Below are 11,327 nucleotides of genomic sequence, written 5' to 3'. Positions count from 1 at the left end.
TTGTAAGGTGCTTAAATCGCTTCGGATTTTCTCTTTGTTTTCTGAGCTTACTTTTCAAATCAGAACGATTTTAGACATTGGTCCGGATATTGTTATGGTTAACATTTGAAGAAAGATTTGCTTATTGAAGCATGTTCAACTTTCCGAGAACACACTTAGCAAAATTGTTTGCTAAGAGGAAATAGAGATCGGAATCAATTGTTATTGAAACGGCACAATCCGAGTTGGCAACGAAGAATTGTCCTTGTAAGCTGACGTGAATCTTGAAGAAAAATCTGTTTCGATGATCCAAGAAATTTGAGACAAAGCTGAACTTTGAGACTGGTTTCACAATAAGTTTCTCTTTATCTCAATCTCTTTAATTTGTTTATTTAATTATTTTTCTTTTATTTAATTCTTATTTTTTTATTTTAAAAATAACTTTTAAAAAATCCTCTTTTTATATTTATTACTATTAATATTTATTATTATATTTTTAAAATTTTATTTTATTATACCTTTTCAACTTCATCTGGAATTCTATCTTATTCTAAAATCAAGAAAGAGTTTTATTAAATCGGAAACACCACAGTCCCTATGGATCGATCCTGCTTCTCTATAATACCTTTTTTCTTTTTATTTATTAAGAAGCCAGGAATTATTTTGATAGCAAAAAGACGGTTATCAATAAGGGTGCTAATTCTTCCCTGACTGTAATCGACTCCCAAAATCGATTCAATTCTAGTAAAAATACAGATCAGGTAAAATACTAAATTAAGGTATCCGATCAGCCTAATTTTAAATGATCGGTGATAGTTTTAATGCATGAAATTAAGTCCAAACCCGATTTTGAATCCACCCAATAGACGGTTACGATAATAATGTAAATTTTATTAACTTCTTGATAATATACACATTCCTTAGTTCAAATTTAATATTTTTAAAATGATAACTTTCTCTTCAATCATTTAGGTTGTAGTGATAAAGATAAGAAAGACATATTACCAACCATGGGAGACAGTGAATGTGAAGAATTATTATGTCCGCCATATATATAGTCAAAACATCTTTCCCAGTTCAGTAAATAAATGCAAAAATAATATTAAAAAATGGGTTTGTATTCATATATATTGTTTTAATTAGTTTACCAAATTAAAAGGGTGTAGACTTTCTTGGCCGACTTCAAATTATCCACGTTTTCTCCTTTCTAAATCATTCCGTACTGAGCAACCAACATGAAAATCGTATTGTATTCTCTCTCCAGTTGAGATAATCCTAAAATGGGATGCGATATGACCGGGTTAGCACTACAAAACACAATATGAAATTGCAAATTAGACGATGCTTTGAGTCCTTCAACTTACCATCAAGGACCCACTAAATATTTCCTGAGATGTTTGTCTCATTAAAGATGTTGGCTCGCATGCTTACATATAGTTGGAAGTTGAGTTAAAAAAATTGCTTTGTAATAGTTTAACAGAAAAATAACTCAGCTTATTAAGTGCCCTTAGGTTAGAAGAGAGTATTATTATTTTTAGAGGTTCTGAGTTTAAATATTTATGTCTATAGATGTGTCTATGCTACCAATGATCAAGAATTTTTTTTATATATATTATCTTATAATTTCGTCAAATTATTAAAAAATTAAGAAATCAAGAATTTTTTTAACGTATACTATTTTATAATCGCATCAAACTAATAAAAAATAATTAAATTAACTCAACATGTCAATTTATAACCATTCGACGGTTGATTTAATGAAAGGAAATATTAATTATTTTAAATAAAATTAAAATTTTAAGTATTATATTATAACTCGAGTAAAACAAAAAAAAAAAATTTGAAGTAACCATTCATTAATCACACATTAAGTCACCACAAACAATAACATTCAGCCAGTTCGAAATTACAGAGGAAAAGGAAATAGACGTAATTGTGGAAGCTGCATAATTAGCTATAAAATGTGTGGCCCCATTTGCTTCGCGCCTGATAAATCGGCAAGAAATGTGGGGATCAGCATCCAACAACTGTCTTGCTTCAAGAAGGTAGAACTGAATAGCAGATCGATCATTTACAGGATTTTGTAGCTGCTGCCCCACACTCATTGAATCACTTTCGACCACCACCGAGGGAAGCTCTAATTCCACTTCCAAGCGAATCCCCCAAGTAAGCGCCAGGACTTCAACAACTCCCGCCGATCGAGTCGCCACAACTGGTAAAGCTTTACCCGTCATGACTGATCCAGCGCTGTCCTGGACAAGAACGCCAATAGCTGTAGATGCTGGGAAGCGGGGACAAGCCCCATCCACGTTAATTTTAAAGGTACTTACAGGTGGTTTCTTTTTTGGTTGCCCTCCCGATTCCAAGGTTTCACCTTGACTAATCCCACCGGTGGTTTCTGTCATCTTTGACATGAGAGACCTGAATGCACCGAAGATGACAACGAAGAAGAAGCAACCATTGCAGCTGAGAAGGCCGACTGAAGAGCAGTGGCCGAAGCAATTAACTGCCAACCAAGTAATAAGCGTCCTTCATGAAAATAAAAATTCCAACGGTGCCAAAATTTCCACAGCAAAACCAAAAGTGTAACGAATCCTTGAACCGTCAAATTGAGCATCATGTTCTCTAACCATGCACAAAGGATGAGAAATTCCGTGTTTCCGACCATCAATCGAAACCAGCTTCTAACAGAATTGGAGAGGCCATCGAGCAATCACGCAGAGCATGAGAGACCATTTCATTCAGAGATCCGTATAAGCAACAACATCCGTCAGAAACACCGATGTGGGCGAGTCGACATCCGACAGGAAGAGCCTCATGAGCAGCGCGCCAGCCAAACATACGAATCTGAGGAAGTGTATGTAAGCGCGAGAGAAATAACCATAGCATGGAGGCATGAATTGTTGTTGTTTGACGCCGAAGAAGCCATCGATGACCAGAACGGACGGAGTATGTACCTGATGAATGGCCACTCCATATAAGTACATCAGAATGGATGGGAGAGATAACACATTGAAGTATCGCGTTCGCATCAGAAGCCGTAAAAACTTGTTGAACAAGCGAACCATTCCAAAATGGATCATCAGGAATCATAAAGTCCCCAGATAACAAATTAAAAATATTATATATATACAAAAACATCTATATATTATTAAATTTGAATTAATTAACTAATCAATCGTGTCATAATATTAAGGCTCCCAAACACTTTAAACCCACCATCATTTTCTCTCTACCCCTAAAGTCACATATTTTCATTTTGAATAGGAAACAAAAACATCGCAATTGGGGTGGAGTGAAATTCAATCAATTGGACACAAATCAAATAGTTTAATGATTAAGGATCATTGTTATCTCTTAAAATTTCGAGTCGAACTTTATGTGATATAGAGATGATTACTTCGATTGTGGATCTAGTGAAGGAAGCAAGTAACAAGAAAGACTCAAATGGATTGGTTAGGTAGGTAATTGTAAACGATATAAGATGGATTGGTTAGGTAGGTAATTGTAAACGATATAAGGTGGGTTAGAAATGAATAAGTAAGAAAGAATGAAATGAAAGCGGAAGTGGGTTGTTTATAGTTAAGTAGGTCGTGGTGATGGTTTAAGAAGAAACTTAACACCCGTTTCACGTATTCGTTCTCGAATAAGAGTCAGTGATGTCACACAATATTGATAAAACATTTTTTATTCAAAAATCAATAAAAAATTATTTTTTTAAGATTTATTCAATTTAAACTTTTTCAGGAAAATAATCTAATTGCATAAAATTAAAATATATTATTTAAACATCTAAATCAAGTTCAACATCAGGCAACAATTTAACAGTTCAATGTTATTTCAGGTAAATAGTAAAATTGTCTAAAAACTGCCTAAAAACGGTCTAATTTAAAACTTATTTTAATGACTTTTAAAATATAATTTAATAAACTACTATTCCTGAAAATTACTAATTTACCTAATATTATCCATACTAGTCAGCAAAATTTATAAGATACAAACCAGTTTTGAACTACCATATCATAATAATATAAAAGACATACAGTATATATGGCACTAAATAAGTCAAAAGAAACATCAAAGGATGTTCATACTGATACTGGATGTAAATTGATTCCTTAAAAGTGACGCTTGTGAAGCTCCTCACTCAATGAATTTTTCTCCCTTTACCTACGCGTGAGATAATTACACACTAAGTAATACTTAGTGAGGCATAAAGTAAGACAATTTAAAATATAAAAATGACATAAGTAATCAAAACAATATAATTTATCACATCCTTACTCATACATCAGGAGGAGTCCACTGGTCCAAATCACTATGTAGATGAACATCAGTGTTGATATTTTTATGAGCAGTAAGGAACTCACGGTGCACGTTATGAGCATTAGTAACCATCACTCGGGGAGGTTGGAAATGCCTTACATGAACGATCGAGTTCCTCTCATTCCATATGTTCCACCAAAGAATTAGAAATCCTACAAACTCCTCAAGACCAAGTGTAACAAAAACAGTTTCTAACCATATTAAAGGGGATGTACAAACAGTAGAGAAAACTAAACTTGGGAGATCGGTAAGTCGGAATTAGGGTTTCAAATCGCGGTCACGGTCGCGTTTTTGGTTATTTCGGATTTACCGTGATTGCGGCCGTCGCGGGCGCTATTACGGCCATCGCGGACGCTATTGCGGCCGTCGCAGGTAACTCGGACGGCGGCGAAACCGCTATATCGCTACGAAATCACGGTCGTATACCGTTTTTTAAAACCTGGTCGGAATACCTCTAAAGCAAAGGGGCAATCTCGAATCACGAGTATTATGGTTTCAATATCAAGCTTGCGTAGGGGACACAACCCGTCTCCAAGACCAGTAGCTTGTATCCTAGCTTCGACTGGAAGAGCCCTATTGGTAAGACGCCATGCAAAAAATCTTGCTTTGGGACTACTTTCAGTTTGGCCATGGTTTTCCAGAGTTTGGATATAATCTCTGAGGTGTGGGTTGCCTTTTATAGCTGTTTGAATCATTATTGCCTCATTTAATACTATCATTATAATTGAGAGCAATTATCACCTGAAGCAAAATTTGAGTATCTTGGGCAATGAAAACTCCAAAACCTTTTCTCCATCCATTGAGGTTGGTTACGTTGCATGAAGTCTCCACATCGAGCCTCATGCATCGAGGCATTGCTCTCCCCACTTATCCTTAAATATATGCGTAGCGGTATTACATCCAACACGCTAGAACATAGATTTAGACCAAGCGTTTAATTCTTTATGAAGCCCTTTTAAGGCATACGAGCTCTTATTACCTATTTTAGCATTCAACACATCCCTATCAAGGTAATACTTTGCGTGAAGCACACGAGCAAACAACGAATCTAGCACCTTGAGGAGCCTCCACACCTATTTACCTAGCATGGCTATATTAAAAGAATGGAGATATCGGAGTGCTAGACCACCCACACACTTGGGTTTACATAAATTTGACCAAGCTAGAAGGGGCCAGCAACGTTTCGAGATTTTCCTTGTCCATAAAAACCGGTGCATAATCCCAATAATTTTATTAAGTAAATGCTCAGGCAATAAATAGCAAGACATAGAGTATTGGGGTAACGACAGAGCAATGGCTTTAATGAACATTTCATTTCCTCCGTAAGATAATAATCGCTTAGTCTATCCAGTGATTCTAGTATTGACTTTGTCATGTAAGTAGCCAAAAGTTCTTGTTTTGTTTTTATTAATGTGTAGCGGGAGGCAAAATAGTGTTCGAGGGAGTCTACTGCCTGAGTACCAAAGATGTTCATCATTCTATTGCGATGTTCATTAATTGTATTCAGACTAAAGTAAATCATGCATTTAGAAAGATTAATCATTTTTCCTGACGATTCAACATATATCCCCAACATCAAATGGAGTTTTTAAGGAATATCAGCCATCATCCGTGAACAAGAGGTGGGAGACACAAGGGCCATTCTGAGAAGCTCTAATGCCTTTGATGCCCTCCCCCCCAACTGAGCTTTATAAAATAGTTTCGATAAGCCTTGTGTCACAAAAAGAAACAAGAAGGGAGACAACAGATATCCCTGAAGGAGACCTTGACTAGGGGTGAAATCTCTTGTTAATGAGCCGTTAACTCGAGCAACAAAGGAAATAGTGGTAACACACTTCATAACTAAATCAACAAAAGCAATGTTAAAGCCAAGCTTTATCATGATTCTTCAAAGGAAGACCCAATTGACTCTATCGTAAGCCTTTTCGATATCGAATTTAATTGTTATGCCCTTATAAATACCATTCTTGGAGTACGAGTTCATATAATGCAGCAAGTCATGTACCACCAGGATATTGTAAAAAATTTACCTTCCTGGAAGGAAAGCTGTATGATTGTTGTTAATGCAAGAAGCCATGATTGGCTTCAACCGATTAACCAGCACCTTAGAGGCAATCTTATAAATCACAGTACAGAAGCTAATGGGACTTATTTGCTTCATGTGAGCACAAAGGAGTCAAAGAATTGACCGAAAAAAAGAATTCACAAAGACTTGCAGTCGAAGGACTAAATTGCATAAAATATAAAGTTGAAAAATTAAATTGAAAAAAAATTATTGACAGAAATAGAATTTACGTTACTCATGTATTCAATAATGATTAAGGAGTATACGATTTAAGTTTGATCAGAATGGACTTAAAACTATGAATGAATTTGAAAAAACAAAAAAATAGTAATTAAATCAAAAAACAATCAAATTAGTTTACTAAAGCTTTTTGATCAGTCTCGGGAAATTATAAGATAGTAGATGTTTGAAAGACTCTCAACCATTTGATAATGAACGCTCAAACACTCTTGCAAATGTCATGCTTGAATCCAGGACTGCTATGGTTAGTTTATGCTAGTTTGTTGTAGCTAAATAACAAAAACATAATACTTTTAATATTCAATTTTTTTATTATTCCATATTTTAAAATATAAATTCGATTCAATTTTAAAATTTGAACTACTAATTCATTTTGAATAATTCAAAACTAAAAAAAACTAATATTTTTTTAAATCATATTAATTTTTTCATAGCTACCTTCAAATTAAAAGAATTTCACTTATGTAACACCCCGAATTTTATTCTAGTAGTTTTGTGTCGACCCAATAATTTATTTAAGGGACTTATTATAACATGAGGGTCCTTGAGTTCAAATTTGAGTTTAATCGGGTAAGAAATTAGCCTTGTAAAAGATAAAAAGGAGATTTTTAAGCTTAGAAAGAATACATGATGACCTAGAGTGTAATTGTACCATTAAAGAAAAATATGGTTGATTTGAGAAAGATTTTTTTGTTTCACGTTGGTATATTATGAATACCCATTTATCCTCTTCTTTTCCCAACATTTTTCTTCCTCTCATCTCATTTTTTTCTTCTTCATTTCTCTTCAACCAAAGCAATAGCTAGAGTAAAAGGTTTCTCCTTTATCCATCTTCTTAACCCCATCTGAAAATCTAAGGTGAGATTCACGTTCTTCAAATTATAAACTCTAAGATGAACTCACCATCTTCTTTAATGGTGACCATGAACTCATTTTAGGTTCTGGGATGGTTTAAGCTACAAGAGCTTCCTCCCATGATTTCTGTTTGATTTTTCATGTAGTTTAGTTGTTGTTTAACAACTACTGTCCTTCATTTTTATGTTGAAATCAATTTATGGCTCTTGGTTGGTAACATACTATAACTCTTCCTGACTACTTGTATTTCATTTAAATGAGTGTGCTTTCTTGTATGGGGTAGGAAGAGCATGTGGTATCTGGGTTCTTGATTTAGTGTTATGGACGTTTTGGATGCTATTCTAGTGTAAAAAATGATGTACAATGACCCCTTATAACTTCCATAAGCTTTAATAATCAACTTACACCTTAGAATAAGTGTTTGGGATGAATTTGAGGTATTATTTTAGCAAAATAATGTGGTTTTGAGTGATAATATCGATATTGTATGAACATTATCGATATTGTTTGTGTTTTAGGTGAAAACAGAGTTTTTCTAGGCCTCGGTATCGATACTGGATTGTTGGTATCGATATCGTATGCTCGGTAAAGAGACCAGATGCTTGGTCTCAAGACCGATGGTCTTTATACTAAAAATTGGTCTCTATACCAAGGGACTAGTTTCCATACATGACAACTGGTCTCCATACCGGAGGAATGGTCTCCATATTGAAGATTGAGTATCCATACCGAAGGCTAGATATCAATACCCAAAGTGGTTGAGTGACTTCAGAATGTCAATTAGACTCAAGAGTGATAAATCTAATATCGATTAAGATTGAACATCTAACTCGAGTGTGGGATATCACAAAAATGCCCTTGGGGGTGAAATTACCAAATTTCCTTTATTAGCCTCTGTAAATGAAATAGCCTATACGAGTTACTTATGCATGATGAGGGAGTATCATTCATGCCTCCAACTCAAGGGTGAATTGAGGGAAAATATAATAAGAATGGCTAGAGTTTCGCCACTAATTAGCTAACCTAAGACAAACGTCAGGTTAGCAGATGACTCGACAAGTGAATAATAGTAACACGATTCTAATTTGTCTATTCCATATGTTGCTCTTCATAGACCTTTTGATATGCATGATTGGTTAGTTGGGTTGGGTTCATGAAGCATGTACAAGTAATCCATGGTAAATTCTATGTTTGATGTTTGTAAGCATAAAATGCAACTTCTTTTGACCTCTAAGATCTCAAATAAACTTTAGTAACGTTTGCGACCTTAGTGGGGTGAATGGGTGAATTTAAGATACATTTTTGTACCCAAAGTAGGGTACTTCAGGTCATGAGTATCGGTACTGAAGAGTAATACCGATATTGTTCTTCGAATAGTGTAAAAACAAGGGCATTTTGTGAAGGCTGTATCGATACTCTCTCAATGGTATAGATACTTGGGGTCTAGTATCTATACTCATAGGGTATAGATACCCGGTGTTACCTTTCCTAGACTCGGTAACTTCACTCTTTGTTTAATCGCTACTAATATCTTAACATAGGTTACTCTCGGTACAAATGTTAAAGTGGTTCCCGAGTCCACAATGGTGTCGCTGTTTCACAGCTCTTCGAGAGATCAAACAGAATGATTGATCTGCAGTTTTGCACTATTGATTTCCATGCTTTTGATCTCAATGTTGTAAAATGTGAGAGACAATGGGTTGGTGAGTAATGGGGTTAATCTCATTTTGGGTTACTTGAAACTATGTTTTGTTCATCACCGATGATGAGATAGTTCGTCGAAGGTAGAGATAAGGTGTAGTCCATGAGGCAATACGAGAACTTGTCGTTGAAACGGTGGCTAAGTTGAGAAGCGAAGGAAATAATGCCACGACCTATTCCCATCACTCCATGAGTGCCATTGAATCTGGCGTAGGAGATGCTTGGACTGGAGATCTGGAACCCACACCCAAAAGAGAGCTGCTCTAGCTTGGCTTCCCTACTGAAACTAGTGTTTAAGGTGGTCGTGTCCTTAGAGAAGAAGTAGTTGGTCATGGAGTCATCAGAGTAAGAATATTGGTAACGACAATGGCTGTGGAGTCGGGAAGAGTTGCTAGGGTTGGGGTCGTGGTGGGGGACGAGGCAACACATGGAATTGAAACAATGGTGGGGGAGAAAGAAGAGGAGTGACGAGCCAAGAATGTGGAACCCCGAGAATAGAAGGAGGAGAAAGATGAAGAAGAGGAAGAATAATGAAGGAAGGAAGGAAGAATGAAGGAACAGTTGTTGTTGCCACATCAAAAAAGATAACGGGGTTAAATGCCACGTCATCCCTAACTAACGGAAAGTAACAATATGGACCTTACTAAAAATGAACTAAAAGTTCAATGACTGTATTACAAGTTTTAAAAGTTGGGTAACCAAAATGCAAGTTCCCTGAAAGGTTGAGGACTATTTTTTATAGTTTACCCATATTTTAATCATTACTATAACTAACTTTTGAGAAAAAAATCATAACTATCATATTTATTTATATAACATAAAATATAACACAACAAAATAATATTATGTTCTTAAGTGGACAAAGATATTATTTTTTAAATATAAGATCCATATTTTAATAACTCAAAGTTAAATATTATTATAAATAATTACATTTTTACAGTAAAATCATTTTTTAACTCATAAAATTATAAATAATTAATATATTAAATATATTAAATATAGAATTATTTTAACTACTCAAATTTATTAATATTTTACTAAGTCAAACTCTTTGTATATTATTAAGTTTATAATTTTGAGTAAAACACGAAGAATAAGAATTGCAAATTATCATTATAAAAAGAATTAATTATTCTAAGTATATTATGGTCCAAATGGTTGAAATTGTGTAATACCTAAGAATTTGGAGGTAATGACATTCTCAACAATTTTACTATTGTGAAAAGATTTTTCTCGGGTAATAATCTTTTTCGTGAATTAAACATTTGAATATAATTCTAGAAAAGATTACTCTCCTTAATAATGATCTTTTTCACGAACCAAACGTCCTTTAATATTATAAATATTAAACTCAAACTTACTTATAACATATAAAATAATATAACATATTTATAGATTACTCTCCTTGATAATGATCTTTTTCACGAATCAAACATTCTCCTTGATAATGATTTTTATAGTTTACCCATATAAAACTTATATTAAAAAAAATCATAAGTATCATATTTATTTATATAACATATAATTTAACACAACATTTGATAAACTTTTTTATATAAAAATTACATTATAATTCTAGAATATAATTCGTGAACCAAACGTTTGAATATAATTCTAGAAAAGATTACTCTCCTTGATAATGATCTTTTTCACGAACCAAACGTCATTTAATATTATAAATATTAAACTCAAACTTACTTAAATTTTATAAACTTGATCAACTTTTTTATATAAAAATTACATTATAAAATAATACTCATCAACTTGACTATTTCAAAATATTTGATTCGATTTAATTAAATACTCATCGATATCCAACCGGTGAGTATTGACATAGATGATAATCCCCCCCTTATCTTTATGACCATTGAAAAAAGTTGCAAGGTCCAATCTCATCGCTCTACTTTACTAAATGTGAGAAGTTGGTCCTTTTAATTTTTTAAAATTTAGTCCTCATATTTTATAAAAACTGAAGAACTTAGTTTAAGCGTTAGCAAACACAAGGAATTAGAGACTAAAGTAACAGGGATTAAATTGATAATTAGGCATTGAAAAACTCTTAGAAGGATTTAATCACAGAATGTGCTTTTGAAAGAGTTAAAAGGTAGATTAGAAACTTAAAAAAAAATCATAACCCCAATTGATAAAATGTTCTAAA

The 11,327-nt window shown here is 33.8% G+C and overlaps 1 pseudogene; it reads right to left on the bottom strand.

The window, feature by feature from the left end:
* Positions 1-8,921: 8,921 nt before the first annotated feature.
* Positions 8,922-9,696, bottom strand: LOC120140649 (annotated as a pseudogene).
* Between the last annotated feature and the right edge of the window lie 1,631 nt (positions 9,697-11,327).

This window comes from Hibiscus syriacus, unplaced genomic scaffold (assembly GCF_006381635.1).
Source record: "Hibiscus syriacus cultivar Baekdansim isolate YM2019G1 unplaced genomic scaffold, ASM638163v2 tig00002237_pilon, whole genome shotgun sequence".
Taxonomy (NCBI): Eukaryota; Viridiplantae; Streptophyta; class Magnoliopsida; order Malvales; family Malvaceae; genus Hibiscus; species Hibiscus syriacus.
Note: the sequence above shows the minus strand (reverse complement) of the source record. Positions and strands in the feature narration are given on the sequence as shown.